Genomic DNA, 18,436 nt, shown 5'->3' on the forward strand with positions numbered 1-18,436 from the left:
TTCTACGTGACTTTACCGAAAGAACCAAGAAGAAGAAACGAATGATTACATCTTATACACTGGCCCATTCATACAATCAGTGGGCTACATTAGATGAGAGGTAGCAGGAGAGAAGTGGAGAGAGGAGAAGAGGAGTGCCTGGGGCAACCCTGATGTTTTTGTTGGCCGGGTAACATGCACTCTCGTGCTTGCGGAGCTGGTCTTGGTAGAAGTTGGGCATTACCACTCAGAGATAGAGTGGTATTGCAGTGGAGGAGGAATTGTTTTAAACCAGTGGATATGCTGAAAGCAAATTTTAAGATGTACAGTTGCCGATGAATATAAAAGCCGAGACATATGGCAAGGGAGATTGAGGAGACCTGAAGTGGGTGTTGTGTTGCAGAAGAAATATTGGAAGAAAAAGACAATACATACAGTATGTGCCTCCTGCTGAAGGAAAGGCATTGCACCCAACTGTGCTACGAGGTCACATGCCGTGGATGGCGTGAGATAAAGAAGAAATTACTGTAAACCAACAAGCCTGTGAATAATCAGCACGGTGAAGACACGTCAATGTCGGACATTGACAAAAAGAACATAATTATCCGACACTTCGTCAAGATCCGACCACACCTACCGTTCAAGAAAGAGGATCAGCATCATCATCTTCATCACTCTACACGTCGCCAAGACCTCGACCACATCCTGGTAAGTAACCAGCTGCATCAACCAGCTGGCTGCTGTGTCATCACCCGAGAGACGGCGTGTGTCTGTGTGTGTGTGTCACGAGTTCACATTCAACCCGGACGGGATATTCCAACACGCCTGCCATGTCACCGTCTCAATGCTTGCGTGAGAAATCGTCTGCTGCAGACTGAAAGCCGATGGTTGCCTTTGTTGCATTGTTTGTGTAGCCGGTGAGCGGTCACCTGTGATTTAATACCACGTATAATTGTGCACTCTGCTAATAGCTACGGTTAGCGAGGTGCGGTTTTTTGTTGTTGTATAATTTAATGCAACGGTGATCAGGGATTGGACCCCGAATCCCCCCATGTGCACAGTAGTGCACGGAGCACGTCCCCAATTTAGATGTGGGCTGACCTCCGGACTGCTGCTGCTGCAGCTGCGGTGTTGTGACGTGGAGGGTGTCTCTGGTCGCTCTTGCAGAGACGCAATTTGCCCTTCCGATGAACACATAAAAATTAAGTTTTGCCGTTTCACAAACCCACCTGGGGTTTCAGCTGTTGTGGAGTCGCCCACTTCTCCGGGAGGACGGAACACAACGCAGAGGACCTACTCATCGTCACCGAACGTTACTCTTTTTATTGTTGTTGTTGTTGTCTATTTAGCCGACCTGTCCCCCTTGCCAGGATTCACGACGGAAGAAGAGGGATAGAGTGGATCGGCTACATTTGCCTTATCATGAACTTCTATTTGTGCCCTGGGTCATGCCGTATTCACCTAAATTCTGACAATTAATTTATTAATTTCCTTTTTTTTTTCTATAACAGTATCAAGCATTTTTTGGACTGAGTGCTCTGATTATGACTAAATAAGAGACATGGTTGTATTAATATTTGTGCGTGTGTGTAGTTGAACAGTGTATCAAATCCATCCATTCAATGCGAGATAGCTAAGAATCTGGACAATAATGTTGGCTTCTGTCATTGTGTATAATGAATCAATCATACCCGAGACAAATAAAATATAAAAATAATTGACAGATACCTGCCACAACTACACCAGGCAAATAAATAAATAAATAAACATTCCCATTCCTCCACCGCTCCACGCATTCAACAGTAGTGCATATCCAATGTACATATAATCAAAATTCCATTTCTATATGAGACTTCTCTATTGAAAATGCACAGTGTCTAAAGCATAATAAACAGTAGCGATCTCATGAGCAAGCATACTTTGCAGGGCATTTTATTTTAAGAATGCAGTATGCTGCAGATTACACCACTGCACCTTAATCGCACGATTTGAAAATATTTACACGTAGTTATATGTTTATATGCTACAAAGTTAATTTCAAACTTCTACCTGACAATTAAGGTAACTTTTAACCAATTTCTCCGTTTAACTTTCAAGCTAATTGCTTTTTCCAGATGATGTTTTCTCCATGCGCGTCACATGTAATACTGCGAGTTGCAGTGTTCGTCGGACAAATGACATAAGTACAATGAGACTAACCGTACATCGTTTGAGATAAGTGCTCGAATGGTGCTATCGTGATTATTTATTTCTCTAGCCGCGTGCTCTTGAAATCGGTGCACTCGCAGTCACTTCTCCAGTCCGTCAAGCACTAGTCATCAAACTGTCAATATTATCCACAGTGGCAAAGATTATCGCTCGCATATTTTGCTACAATACAGTAATCCTCTGGGACGGAACGAAGTCGTACATCGAGGACCCCCCACCATTTTTTTGCAAAAAAATCTAAAAAATATATATACATCTTCAGAAAGAATGCAAATCGATTCACAAGAGCAGAGTTGAAAACGCTGCACGTGCTCTTGCAAACGCAACGAGTTGGGCTTTGTTTGCTGTACGTTACCAGCAGCCAATTGGCGAACCGCGGGGCATGCTTGCCCCAGTTTTCCCTCTCCCGAGCTCATCGTGTTGGTAAAATTGTTACTGGTAGGAACCCACTGGTTCCACCAGCCCACTGGGGATTATTGTGTCCGTCCGTCCGTCGTGCAGGGAGGGGCTGGGTGGGGAGGGAGGGGCGGGGTGGGGAGGGGAGGGTGGGGAGGGGCTGGGTGGGGAGGGTGGAGAAGGGCTGGGTGGGGAGGAGAGGGTGGGGAGGGGCTGGGTGGGGGGTGGGAGCTGTGGGGCTGGGTGGGGAGGGGCTGGTCACCTCGTGGTGCCCTTATAAAACTCAACGTTTAACCTACTCACGCCGGCTTGTGCCCGCCCTCACAGTCGGGCATATTTGCGGAATACACCACGCCGCCGTTGACCCTGGCCATTGACCGAGCAGCCCAACGTTCCTACCAGCTCCCTCCGCAGGAATGCGTTATCGTGGTGTTTTGTTGTTGTTTGCAGTGACAAAGTGATGTTTACGACCCCCGTTACGTCCCCCAAACGACCATCCAATGCAAGTGGCCTTAACTGGGCAAGAAGTGCAGCGTAAATCCATCTCCTTTGGGAATGAAAATGCAGATCGTAAGGAGGGGGTGGGGGTAAAGGTGGGAGAGATGAAACGTTAAATGGCGCGTTTGTTAGGGTTGGTGCAGTCCACCTTAAAGACCACTTTAAACCAAGCAGACAAGTGAAGGCTACTGTGCAGCAATGTTTTCCTATTGTATCCCCATCTCTGAAGTCCTGTAACAACATCCCTATGCCTCCAACGTTATATCTACCTCCGGTAACAAAGTTTCTGATAATGAGGTGACATCATGGAACGCATGAACTTCGTTAACCGAGGTATTACGGTATTTATCAAGATATTTACGTCTAATCTTAAAAACTAAAATCTTTAAGGTTTGAAACTGTTGAAGGTGACTTGATGAACATCAACTGTAAGTTTTTTTGGTAAAGTCACGTAGGTAAAAAAGAAAATAAATTAAATCACGACGTTTCACTTGTATCACTTCGCTGTATCACTTGATACAGTAATTTTGCTGTGACGGTTCCACCTGAAGACGGAAGCTTATGTTGCCTCCGAAACGTCGTGATTTAATTTATTTTCTTTTTTACCTACGTGACTTTACCGAAAGAACCAAAGAGTATGGACCCTTGCAGTCACGAAAACTTCAAATCTAGAATCAACGGTAAGCCCACACATATTAGGATGTAGACAATATTTTACACGGACAAATTGTTGAGGTGTACATTCTATATTTAGGAAAATTTATCTGAATTTTGAAATTGGAACTTTGGACAGCACTTTAATATAACCTATAGTACTAAATATTTAACTGTTGTGGTTAGTCTTCCATAATTTAATGGCAGAATGTCCAATATGACAGCTACAGTCGGTTGCAAAACTTGCACTTAAAGACACCAGTGGCAATTTTGAGGGGGCTAGATATGCTCACAAGTAAGACTGATGGATGGACCTCACGCAGTACAGATACACATCATAGTTGGTAGGAAAATAACTGAGAAACACTGCAAGATAACAATTGTATACGACATTTACACATGTTACAAAGCAATTGCGTTTTACAAATTATTTCCTGAGACTCAAATGGCAGCATGGTCAATTAAACTACTGTAAATACCTAAATATTGCACAAAATGATCTCTCAACCACTACATACTCTACTTAAATTGTTGATAAGTAATGCTTTGTTGGTCGAAGGTAGTTTTTTTCCCACAGTAGAAATGAGCCAAATGTAATAACTTTCAGTTTGGCATGAAATTTAGTGATCATTTCGCCTTCCTTTTTGAAATGGTGTAAGTTTGGCATCAAGATAACAATTTGTATTTGATAAGGTGCTTAAATGCTCCAGAATCTCAAACCACCTTATATTATATCTCATCTCAGTTATTCCAATGCCCAGCAGTAATTCGTTTTTTAAGCCTATGTTGCATGAATGGAAATGCATAGAAGTGGCTTGGACAACTGTATTCTGCTGAAATAATCACTCCTCTTTCTTTTGCCTGATTTGCACTTTAACGGTGACAAATTTCAGCATTATTTTTCATTATACTGATGACTTTAATCAAATAAATGTTCCACAAATATATGCGGGAAATGGCTAGAGCAATGGCGCAGTGCGCCCTGAGTGATATCTTAAGGGTGAGCAACCACTGACCGATGATTGGTTTTTTACCCTTTTATCTGGCAACAAAACTGACACCTTTTTTACAAGGAGTCATGTTTGCATAGATCACAATACCTGCAGTCATAATGCAAACAAAAACATAACTCTGATAATGTATGCACTGTCCTTGAAGTTGATTGGTCCACACCCGACACAGCTTTCCTTAGAGCCTAGTCTCACATGGATTGGACCAGATGACGCCAAAAGGCGCACAAGACAATGCACCATCAGAGTATGAAAGCTGTAAAAAAAAGGTGTCAGTTTTGTTGCCAGATAGAAGGGTAAAAAACCAATTATCATATTTTTTACTGGCAAATGAAGTTCCAAAGGTGTAAACCCACTGACCCTTCAGATGAAGTGGTGACGTCTTCATCCAGTCGTGGATTAACAAAATGGGCTGAAAATTAATGTAATGTACATACAACCTGATTCACTTTCGAGAGAACCAATATGCGAATATGTTTGCTCTCAGACAATATCATTCCTTTTAAGTGGCATTTTATAATAGAACAGAGGGAATCTATAAGACGATGTATATGCGTGTTTGATCGTAATCTTGGTGAAAAATATCATAGCTACTTTTCCAATTGTTACACTCAAAAACTAAGATAAAATTTCTTTTGTGTGCAGTACTCTTCATCGGCCTATGCTTGGAAGATCAAAGCCAAGGTCATCCAATACAGTTCCAAAGCAAACATCTATTTCTTAAACAGAAAACCCTTAACTTACAATCAGAACACAAATATATTTTTACTTTTGGTCGAACCTATGTCTCTTTTTTTTAAGTAAATTTCTTTCAGATTGCTGCACAAGATCATTCGTTACACGTGGGAGTAAAAAGTTATCGGCCATTCAGGGAATCAAGAAATCAAGAAATCATGCCATTTCGCTGCCATGCGAAAAATAATTCAGGCCGGTCATAGCAGCAGCCTGAATTTAACCAAGTGGCTGACTGATTGAACGAGTGGCATGCAATCGGAAGGTTGGTGTACGGTGCTTTTTCTGCAATATTTTGCTGTCTTTTCTTGGATTTTCTGTTTGCACTTAGTCACATATTCACTTTAAGATGTTTTCTTGTTCATGTTTTTTTGTTTGTTGCGGTTGCACCCGATTCAAGAGCCGAATGGCTCACAGGGATATACCAAATAAATGAACTTGAACTTGATGTTGCAAGTTCAATTCCTGGTCTGGAGTTAACCCAGCCCATCATTCCTTTGAGGGCATTAACTCAAGTACCGTTTTGTTGAGTTTCTGTCAGAATCATAGAAGCAGTAATCAGTAGTTTCTCAATACAGAAAGTCGAATAATATTGATTTAGAAGAAAATTTAAAATAATATTCACAATCTATAGCTTGCAATACAACGCAAATTGAGTCACGATGTTATGTAGCTATGGCAAACACACTCAATGGAGACTTAAGGACAGCCCAAGCAAGGCACAACAAAAATAAATATGGAATGTGTCCCTACACTTTTGATGGTATACTGTGTAAAGGTTTAATATATATTATAGAACGTTGTAATGCTATCATGTAGTGTACTAAGAAGGCATCAACCTGAGTTTGGATTCCAACCACAGTCTGAGTCCCTCACTTCACATAACACATTATTACATTATTAAAGCATCAGATGCTACCTTGTTGTAATGGTTAGCACACTGCATTTTCAATCCAGAGATCGCTGGTTCAATCTCCCCGTGTGGCAGTTGAAGCAATGAACACAATTCTGAAGCAATGAACACATGTATTGAATCCGCCCTGCCTTTGTCCATTCAGCAGCAAAAATGGGTACCATTTATACAGCAGTAAAAATGGGTACCATTTACACTGCAGGCTGTTCTTGTTTTTTTACCAGAGGCTTCTTATACATTATATATACACCAAGTTATCGACAGAGAACAAAGCATTTCAACGTTATTTCACAGTGCCTTAACAAATAGCGGGACCAATGTGAATTGAATGTTGGCATCAAACCAGTAATATGTACACATACAACTCATTCGTCGGTGCACTTTTGGACGAGGGACTCCCCTCGCTGTGTGGGTAGGACGGACAGATCGGGTTGGTGAAGGTGAGGGGCACTGAATTGGGAGCATAAACGTGCAGTGCAACAAGTGATTGTGTTGCACGGCCCTCTCTCCCCCCCCCATGTGACTCCCCGAGGCCTCAAACGACCTGTTAATGTACAGTGGTAGCCCATCCAGGATAAAAATACGTATTTATACTGGAGGAATCCGATGATCTATGAAGCTATTTTCACGAATGTCGAGTAGTTTCACGGATGTCCGGTAGCATCCAAGCACTATTCAGACCCATCCTGTTTAGTCACTAAAATCTAATACGATTGGGCACATTATAGGTGATTTGGTCAGAGGCTAACTGGAAAAAAACACATTACAACACAAGTCATCCAGACTCATTTACTAAAGGTGTCTTATAGGCTACTGCGTGACTGAGTAGATGCATGAGTGTTTCTGCTGATTAAACCAAATCGGTAGACTGGACAACATTCAATGCATTTGCCATGTTTAATAAACGTCTCCTCATGCAGTCACGAGTGCCTAGGTTAAAGCCAAAGTCACTGTTTAATAAGAAATGGTTTAACCCCAAGAAAGCACCTAGTGCTTAAATTCAGAATTATCCTCAGAGCCACATAGCCACATAAGTGACTCGATTTGGGTTGCAATAATTCCGTTTTAAGAAAGAAGAAACTCTAGTAAAACATAAATAAATATTGTAAATAGTCCAATTTTACCCATCCAAAATCAGTTTGATGGTAGATTATACAGCTACCACGTGGTTTCAATACACTCGAGAAGATGTACAATTTTTCCATCTCTAAAATCTTACAAATCATCTACAAAAATTATCCACATTCTGTGTTGAAGTAATGTCACAGTGGCTTTCTTATTGCACTGTGAACCTGGTGACAAGAGTTTTATTCCTGGCTACAGATAACAAGAGTGGTGAGCAATATCTGAACCGGTCACGGTCCCCTTCTCCAATATGCACTGACCAGCATGGTGAAGTATGGTCGAACGGACATGGCGTGAGGAGTTCTCCATCCAGCAGTGGAAAGACAAAGAGCTGTAAATCATCATTTAGATGCGATTTATAATGTATTCTGAAGTCGTCTAAAATATTCCCTCAGATCACATCATGGTAGTTGTTCAAAATCTAAATTTTAGATTTACCAGATTAAAATGTACATAAAAAGGAGGCAGTGTGTGTATTTTATACATGATGGGTATAAAACATCAGACTACAGTTTAAGACAGATTATAATTCAGATTTTTATGATAAACAAGAAGTGTAAATGGAATTTGAGTAATTTCAACCAAGCAAACAATTGTGCGACATTGTACATATTCAATCGCTGAATACTTTCAAAGATTTAGCCTTTCAAAACGTACAAACAGCAATGTGAAAGCTTAAACCTTTTCAATAAAATATACACATTCTAAATATTGCATCTTTAAAATTATGTATTTAGTCATTCTTGGTGCTGTGCGGATTCACCGAGGTTGTGTTTCGGTTGTGTGGAAACATTTGGCTCTCGTGTCTAATGAGAGAACACACGTCATGGGATTTATTTTCATGAAATCTCAGTTAAAATATATGTGTATCTTAAGAAAACTAGATTTTTGCAGCCTGTTATCTGGTAGTATGCACATGTTGGACGCTGCTGGTCACAGCTTTAAAATATATGACTAAAATTGGCAGCGAATGGTTCTACACACGCGATGAAAATAAAACCGCTTGGAAGTACAGCTGGGCTACAAAGCTCTGTGGAATGTTCCACAGCCATTTGAGTAACGGATCCTGTTCTCTAAATCGCACTATGGTGCAAATAAATTAAGGCGATTATTGCAGAGTAGTGAGATGCTGTTGTAGTGTAATGCCTCGGACACCAGACTCATAAGGGCGTCAGTTCAATCTCCCGGCACGGCAGTTGTGGAAATATATTCATTCTCTCCGTCTCTACCAACCCAGCAGTCTAAATGGGTGCACCAAAATAGTCAATCGGCAGAAAAATGTGCGGTGGGATAAATGCTATGAATGTATAACTCTTCTCAGACATCTGCCCAGCATGAAAGAGGAGGCTTCAACACCCTCCGGGGGGGGGGGGGGCTTTCTAAAGGTCTCTGTAGTGGGGGGGGGGGCTTTTTGCCGACGATGGCGTGAGCAAGCAATTTCAGGGTAAATCAGTTTACCAAGCAAAGGCTCGTCAATCACCCTGCCTCGTTCGCCAAGTGTGAATTGCAGCTGGAAATGAATCCGAGAATTACAGCACGGAAGTACATTTGGGTTATGAATCCCTGCTTGCTTAGTGCCTTCTCTCTGTGTTGGCTGGATGCCATTATGAAGCATTAACGTTTTCATTGCTGAACAAATGCATCCGTATTACATTAGGTTTGCATGTGTACACAATATTACAGTAGGCTAGTCCCTTGTTTTTCTATTATATCATTGTAATGAATATTTTATTGCATTCCCCTTGGTACATGTTGAATTACACAAGTATATCATTGTTGCAATAACATCCGTTGCTGCAAGTGTTTGTGTGTATGTATGTGTGGCATGCTACACGTAATGCAATAGTTTACATCAAATATGTCTGCACGTCTCGGATTGAAGCCAACACGCCTCAGTGCTCAAACAGGAATGAAACAGTGCTAATCTCCATTGGGTGACCTGAGCCAGTAGTGGAAATTCCATATTCCCATGGTGGGGACATTACAATTGCACAACAATCAAACACGCATCCGGACACGTGAAGCGAAATATAAATGCAGATTAATCATAAAAAGCCTGGGATGAAACTTGAATTTATGCAAACACACGTAGTCAGAATTAATTATGGTCCTTACCCTATCATAGATGAGAAGTGTCTATTAAAGCTGGGCAACATTGGCGGAGGTCATTAATGTCGCCTTGTGCGAACTCTGCATTGACACGACCCCTGACCTCCAATACTCACTCAGCCGATAGCAGACCCGCTCTCTGTCGCAGTGCAGTTGTCAAGGCAAGGCCTGCCATCCATGACAGACTTTGTGCCTCGCCTAATTTGCCTACTGGGTAGACTGCCCCCTCATCTCACTATTCCCTTCAACTCACTCTCCGCCACAGCAACCAAAGCCCCTCGTTAACCCTTGAGTGGGAGGCCCTCTGCTGCTACTGTGAGTAGAAACTGCTTTCCCCCATCCACTGATGATAATGACTACCGGCCCCTGTTTAGGTTCGGGCTCAAGATCTCTCTCTCTCTCTCTCTTTTCCCCATTGTTGATGATGGTCTCTTTCTCTTCATAAATTATCCAAATAAATAAACTAAACTATATGTTTTAAAAATATGCCTTTTTTTCTCCAGGACACCCATGTCCCACTATGTTGTACAGTAACTACATACAAATAAGTGGCATAGAGAAAAACATGTATTGTGAAAATGTTTTAAAGAAGACTCCTCAAAGAATCCATCAAGTGACCTTATTATCCTTTACAGATTCGAGATTGTCCTTTCCTGTATAATATGCAATGATTTTGTCACACTATAGTAAAACCGCACATTTGTATTCTCATATTTTATACACATGCAGCGCAAATATATATATATTATCATGTATGTTTTTTTTATGCAGGCATTGGAGAATGAGGTGAGACCATAAACTCACCACATTACACTTAACCCTAACACTGCTTTAATCGTGCATGGCGACATGGATTCCAATGAAAGGACTCAGCAGCATGAGTTAAGTGCTGTGACCTCTAAGCCATTTGGTCATACACAAGCAATATTCTGTTGTTTACCTTGTTACCCATGTTCAAATCATTTTTGAACGAGCCAAGCATTTGCAGACAAATGTTTTCCAGTGGAGTTGCTGAATAAACATTCATTATTAAGCAGCCTGTTTATCATTTGTGTAGCATGAATCAGTTGTATCATTAAGACAAGATAACCTTTTAAGATATTTGCATTATAAATTAAGTTTAATTTTACCACACTTGTGCAGCACTGGGCAAATATATTTCCTTAATTTTGTTTGTAATACTGTACTGTCATTGCGTATCAGTGGATTCTTTTTTTAAATATATAAATTATTTTCATTTGTATCTTGTGTCTTAATTATAATTGAAGGCTGAACACGATAACCCTGGCATGCTATTGGGAAGGCCATACAATATATGTTATTTTTAGGGGCAGGCTATGCCATCGGTAAATACGTAATATGTTAGGTGAGAGACAAGTTGAGGATAATGGTAAACAATACAAAGTTGTAGATTCGAACATGTTTTATATTGTACAGGGAACAGTACCCAAGTGGAAGCCTGACCTTTGAACTCTGTTTACCATGGGAATTAGGTGACATCATGACCATCATTATTGTAGCCTTACCAATCGAAAAAAAAATCACATTTGTCAATAACAGTGGCCTTAAAAGGAAACAATATATAGGTAACATTTCCAGCAATGGCCCTTTATAGCAAAAAAATAGTATAAATGTTTTACCATATTTAACAAAACACCATGCTATTCCAATATAAGTTTTACATACCCGACTTATGGGATTTAGATGAATATTACTTATGCATATAAAACTTGTTACACCATTCATTGCATACACGATACAAGATTTTGGTTCAATTAAACAATGTAACGTAATAATATATACATGCATAATAAACGTTTTTGAGTTAGATAGCGTTATTTATATATTTGTGAAACTGAATATATCCATGGGTTAAAATACCAGAGCAGAGAACAATTTTAGTTAAATCAACTAAAAATGATGACCAACTAATATATCATTGTCGCGCCCCTACAGGCCATTGCCAGTGTGATGCAGCTGATGATGCAGATGACGTCATGAAGCCCTGCCTATCACCTCCCGTCCAGCGGCACACGCGGGGACTGTGGAAATATCTTCGCAGGTTTCCTCATCTGATGAGAGTAGTTGAGTAAGCAAACCAATAATTGACGGAGTAATCGATTACTTAAATAATTGGATAGCCCAGCTCTGCAAAATATATTGATCTGCTAATTGGATTGGTATTAACCTGCTAAGGTAGACCAATACAATTATAATTAATTGCTTTAATGAAACCACGAATGACAATGTTTTATGGGGGGTTTTTATGCGCCACATTTTTTACATTTAATAGCGAGTTATTTGTTTTTTTTATATGATGGTTAACAAAAGCCTCAGGTGTATTAATACTCATTAAAAGAAGATGGTTAAATGTAGAAATGTATACTCTGCAGAGGTGGAGAAGTGGCCACGGTAACTATTCGGCAAGCAATATCAGAACCGGTCGTGCCCTCCCCAACCTTTCACCCAACCCACACTGACCAACGTGGTGAAGTATGGTCACAAAACCCCTAAAACTGACATGGCATCGGAAGGCACTTATCCACCGGAGGTTTGAGACTGGCTATAATGTATATACTGTATAGATATTCTGTCTTTATAACTCTGCTAACACGCAATGACCTGTGTGATGAAGTATGGTCAAACAACCCTCACGACCCACAGTGTGAGGAGGCTCCCTCATCGAGCAGTGGATTGAAAAGGGTCTGTGGATGTGTATATTTAACCAATGTAAACAGCACACAAACAAGCATTCTAGACATAGCACTACATTTTCACTCAAATCATAAATTACCAACACCTCAAGGATTGTTTCAAATTACTTCAACAAACAACATTTTGTTCAGCTGAAATGCACTCTAGAATATCACAGTAACTTCACGAGTACAGCATCTTTCATCAACATTTGTGGATTTGCACAGAAATGTAAGAAGTGTAACAATGACAAGCACATTTTTGTACGCTCAAATTTTCGAGTGTGTTTGTTTCCCATGATATATGTACTCGATAAAATATTCCATTTGCCTTCGTATTACCCCAGATCTACCTTGCAAAATATTATTGTTGCATCGGTGACCTATTACCTGGTTACACAAAACGAAAATACACGACCGTGCATACATTATTCCACGTAATTTCTGTGAGTAAACGTCCCCATTTACATGTTCACATTTTTATCATTCTCAGGCCAATCGATTAGATCGGTGTTTCTCAGACCTGTATGACCCGTGGACTGCTCAGCCAATGAAAACAAAATGCATGATTCTTTGGTTCTTTCGGTAAAGTCACGTAGAAAGAAGATAAATTAAATAATAGAATACGACGTTTCGATTGCAACACAAGCAACCGTCATCAGGTAGAACTAAATTTGAAAGAGAGAGAGAAAACACAGACACGGAGACACACAGACAGACACACACAAGCAGAGAAAGACAACACAGACACACAGAGAGAGACACACAACATAGACACACACTCTGTCTGTGTGTCTCCGTGTCTGTGTTTTGTCTCCCTCTAAAATTTAGTTCTACCTAGATGACGGTTTCTTGTGTTGCAATCGAAACGTCGTATTCTATTATTTAATTTATTTTCTTTCTACGTGACTTTACCGAAAGAACCAAAAAGTAATTCCTGCAGTCAGGATAGCTTCAAATCAACTTTAAAATGCATTATCTTCTCTCTCTCTAAATACCAGAAATACAAAATTATTCATATTAGCGGAACATATTTTCTTTAAAACAGCTATAAGGTTTTTTTTTTGGGGGGGGGGGCATTTAGATCTTCGGGTTAGGGTACTTTAATTAGGATAGTTTGCTGTATATGTTTTGGAAATGTGTCATTTTCAACCGTGTCTTAAATAAATAAAGTCCACGAAATACATTTTCCACAACGTGTTCCCTTCAGCATTGAACATTCAAAATGTTTTTTTCCGGATTCTTTAATTTGTCACCATTAAAGAAAGCATGCATTCGAACATATAGCCACGTGAACTTGCAGTGCACCGCGCTGCTTTTGCAACTGGAATAACAGTGCTGGTTTCTTCAAGCATTACATGTCACAGCTGCAGCGGCTGATAAAACTGGCCTCAACATTCGACTTACAAATTAGCCAACGGTGGCAGAGGTTGGATGTTGTGCCATGCTTGCCTCAGACACGTTTTGTATGAGCCCATGAATAAACCATGTTTATTCTGCTTTGGAGAAAAACAAACAATCACCTTCAATAATGTTTCTAAGCTCTGGGCACAGTAGATAATTTTCAGAGCTAAACCAAGGTTCGTTGTGCATATTCAGCTGCATAGAAAATTCACTGCTAATATGTAATTTTATTGGTGCCACGTATGCTTCTTGTTGGTGTGCCAACAGTGTGATTTAATACCATTATTTTATTATTTTCCTTAAAAGTATATGTAATTGGACATGTAATAAATTATTTGAAGATGTTTCAAACATTATACAGTCGTACTTAAAGTCAAGTTTCCCGCGATATGGCTATCCAAAGATGTTGATACTGGTAGGAACCTCCTGGTTACACCAGCCCACAGGGGATTATTGTGTCCGTCCGTCGTGCAGGGAGGGGCTGGGTGGGGAGGGAGAGGCTGGGTGGGGAGGGGAGGGTGGGGAGGGACTGGGTGGGGAGGATGGGGTTGGGTGGGGAGGGGAGGGTGGGGAGGGGCTGGGTGGGGAGGGTGGGGAGGGGCTGGGTGGAGGGTGGGAAGGGTGGGGCTGGGTGGGGAGGGGCTGGTCACCCCCTGGTGCCCTTATAAAACTCAACGTTTAACCTACTCACGCCGGCTTGTGCCCGCCCTCACAGTCGGGCATATTTGCGGAATACACCACGCCGCCGTTGACCCTGGCCATTGGCCGAGCAACCCAACGTTCCTACCAGCTCCCTCCGCAGGAATGTGTTATATAAGATCGACAGCATCTGTTTTGCAAAACACTGTTTTATCATAATTATAATTCCTCATTATATTCAGCTTATAAGATTCACAACAATGTTCCACAATAAAGGTAGCATAGGTTTTACAAAGGTTTTTTTGGAATCTACTGTTGCCTATGCTGTCAAACTTGTTGTATTTAATGTTGTGGTCTAATAATGTTTGTGTTAGCCTAACAGCACGTGCATTATAAGCGTTATAGTTTGGCAGAGTTTTGTTGAGCGAACTGCCAACCTGCAGACATATTACGGTACTCAAAAGTAATTTCACTTTGAAGAACTTTGAAGTATTATTTATTCATTCTGGTGTACAACAAAGCAAAAACAATCAAATAAAAAGCAAAATGCAATATCAATTAAAAATGTAACCATATTGTGAAATGCGATGCTCAAAACAATTGGCAGTTTTCATAATCATTAGTGGTCCCGAGCCTTTGGCGTATAGAGTATTTAAAATTATTTTTTGTCCGAGATAAGTATATCCCTCAACGACACTTATTACCGAATTCAATTCATTGAAACTAGTGGGAAAATGGACCATGTAAACCCTTTACCTGGACCTGAATTTGCGACCTTCCAGTCAGACGTTCAACAGTGCAATGGGATCAAGCACTCTGTGGTATTATATTTTCGGTCGTATTATTTTTCAAAACAGAGTAAAAATACATTTGGCAGTGGAAAAAAATGTGATTGCGTGGAGACAAGTGGCGTAGTGGTTAGCGCGCTGTGCTTCAAAACCCAAAACAGATTCCTGGCCACGACTAACATCAGTGGCGAGTGATATAAAAACTAGTGGTGACCACTTCTACACCCCCTTGATCAACCCGCAATGTTCGACGAATAAAGTATGAACAAACAACCTCCATGACTGACACGACATTAATTGACAAAGTACTGGAAACAAAAAGAGACGGCGACATATAAAATGTACAACCAATATACAAAGACCCCTCTCGAAAACAAATATAGCCCAACAGTAATTCATTGTGTATCAGCATTTAACTTCCACCAATATCACAGCTTTTCAACAAAATAAAGAGGAATAGCAACTGGAAGGTAGGGCTAGGCTTTAGGGTAGATGAAAACAATGCCAAAGATTACGAATGCAAAAGCCCATTACGACACTGTATTTGGTCCATTAATGGCCAATTGAATAACTTTGGCCAGACAAGTGTTGTAACTGAGAACAAGTCACCGTTGTGCATTTACGAAATTGGTTAATAACCTTAGGAAACCACTCATCACTAACACGTGAAGGTGAATTACGCATTACCGAGCACAGCACAGCGAAGAGATGGGAAATGTGTTTTATTTTTAAACCAGTGTAACAAGAGACTAGACTTAAGTGATACAGCACACAGAGCCCTGGAGGGGAAAGAAAGCCTCCGAGACTTAATAGCTAGCCAAAGAATTAGCATCAAAAAATTGCCTGCACCATGTGCAACTGTACACCTCTGGGCAATAAGCTGAACACGTAGCTGAAGTGGAGCGTGAACAAAGTGCATTGCAAACAGAAAACAGTGGCAAGCCTACTTGTTACGTTATTTGATCTAATTAAATTCATCATTAAGTCATGATCTATTCACTGCTGGATGAAAATAAAATAATTGTTGAAAGGACGTAACGTGAAAATCGGTTTTGTGTGTAGATCTCAGGCAATTATTGAAGGTCGACCGGAATCCAAATGATGAACTATATCGATCAATAAAGACGTGGCACATAATTGACAACCGATTGCCGAATCCAGCAGAAGAAGAAGAAGGCCTCCCCATGTCATATTGTCATGGTAAATGGAGGCAGTGCTTAGTGTCCGATCAGCTATCACTTGCCTCTGATAGTTAGCCATAGCCAGGAATCCAGGTGGCCAGGTTCACTGAGCAGCAAGCAATAACCACTGTGCCACTTGTAAATTACAGAGATAAAATATTACTGGCATCTCCGGGCATAAAACGGAAGAAAACACCGTCTGCCATTAACTCTACGCACGAATCAATATAGGTAATTACAGAACACCCTAAACGATTCAACGATTAGTCCGTGCTAATGGTATACTGTGCATATATATATATATATCTCATGTGGTCGTGCTTTCTTGTAAATTCAGATGAATTTAAACAGGGGAGCATACACCGCGGGGTGATCGCATCTTCCCCGCCTCTGCTGCCCTCGGCGGTTTCAAACTCGCAAAGCTTCCCCCCCTCACCCCACCAGCCTCCCGTGGTCGCCTCCCTCCCCGGGTTCACGCACAGAACGGGGCTCTCAGCAAGGAGCCTTCAATTTCCATCCCCCCCCCCCTCTGCCTATGTCCGCGACTGCCTCGAAAATAAATGTTACCCACCCTCTTTTTTTTGGTGCGCAGCATCTTCAGATGGCGCCTGCATTTAGACGCCGTTATTATTCCAAACGCGATTGTGAATTCGTGAAATGTATCGCAATGAGCGTGAACTATTGGTACAGCGGCAGCCAATTATAGATGTTTGCTTGCGCGAGGTCTGTGCGTTCTGGTCGAGGTGGTAGGTGACATGTAATGGATGCAGCTCCACTACATCTCTCTCTCTCTGAGAGGTCACCCTATTTGCAAGTTTGAGATCTTACAAGAAGTCAAGGCTTTAAAGTGACACCTCTACGGCAGCAAGAGCAGCTGTAGATGTGGCAAAACACCCAGCGCTGAACAATCGGAAAGCCTACAAAGTGTACTCCTGCAGCCATGTGATTTTTATATTTACGGTGCAACGAACGTTGTATGCCTTTGACCAAATCACCCGGAATGCGGTCGATCTCATTAAATCTCTGAAGCTAAACGGGCTTGAGCCTGGATAGTGCTCGGATGGTTGACCACCATGCATAAAGAAACAGGTGCAATAGGCGAGCAGTGGAGGGCAGTGCAATGAAATCCATTGCTGTTCCGAGCTCTTCTCATCCCTCATCGCAAAGTATGGTCAAATATCTCTCATGGTCAAAATACTTTGGGAGGCCTGTTGTATGTGTTGGGATTATGAAATTTTGATAAAAATAATAAAAATTAATAATTTTCCGAAAAATGCGCAAATAGCATTAATTATGATAGTGTGTGTATTAATATGCATAAATTATGATATTGTGTGTAATTATATGCATAAATTATGATAATCACGGAGATAATCGTAGTAATTTATGCGGATGCTTGCGATTATGTTAATGTGAGCAGTTGTGATAATTAGGCTCAGCTTCGTTTATCCAGAGTTATATCAATCAGGATAACACGATGATCATCGATTAAACGTTTACCGATTATCTTAGTGTGTGTTATGATATTTTAGGTCACCAGTTTCAGATCTCATCACAGGCAACAGCTCTTATGAATAAGATCGTTTTGCATGGACTTGGAAAGAAGCACTCGAACAGTTGGTGTTAAGCAATTTTATTCTAACAAGCATGTGATATTCTATCATGCAGGTCAAACATGCGTCAATAATTCATGAATAACCAAACTTTTATGCATTTGCGATATTATGCATTCGATTAATATGAATAACCCAACATTCTCATGCAATTACGAGATTATGCATTTGACTAAAATGAATGAATAAACTCTTATGCATTTGCGAGACTATGCATTTGACTAAAATTAATGAATAAACACTTATGCATTTACGATATTATGCGATTACCTAATATGAATGACTAAACATTTTTTATTCATGTAACTCGACGGCAGCAACTGCTTTGCACGATCAGTTGATATTGAACGCACCACCTCGAAATGGCAACCCTTTTTGAAACGCAAAGACAATGTTTTTTTTTTAAGTCTTATTCGTGTGCGTGCTGTGTGTGCGTTGTCCCCTCGTAATATTAATTGTGTCGTTAGCTTGTGTGGTGTAGCAGGATACAAACA

General features: G+C 40.7%; 1 protein-coding gene across 1 annotated transcript in view; it reads left to right on the top strand.

Moving 5' to 3' along the window:
* Positions 1–633: 633 nt before the first annotated feature.
* Positions 634–18,436, top strand: part of LOC133347680 (delta-type opioid receptor-like) — a 46,911-nt gene continuing 29,108 nt past the window's right edge. The window contains exon 1 of the mRNA XM_061560169.1: positions 634–687. The gene's annotated coding sequence lies outside the window, so the exon portion shown is untranslated. The remainder of the gene's footprint in view (positions 688–18,436) is intronic.

Source organism: Lethenteron reissneri, chromosome 26, assembly GCF_015708825.2.
Source record: "Lethenteron reissneri isolate LAM-NWPU_2019-01 chromosome 26, ASM1570882v1, whole genome shotgun sequence".
Lineage (NCBI taxonomy): Eukaryota > Metazoa > Chordata > Hyperoartia > Petromyzontiformes > Petromyzontidae > Lethenteron > Lethenteron reissneri.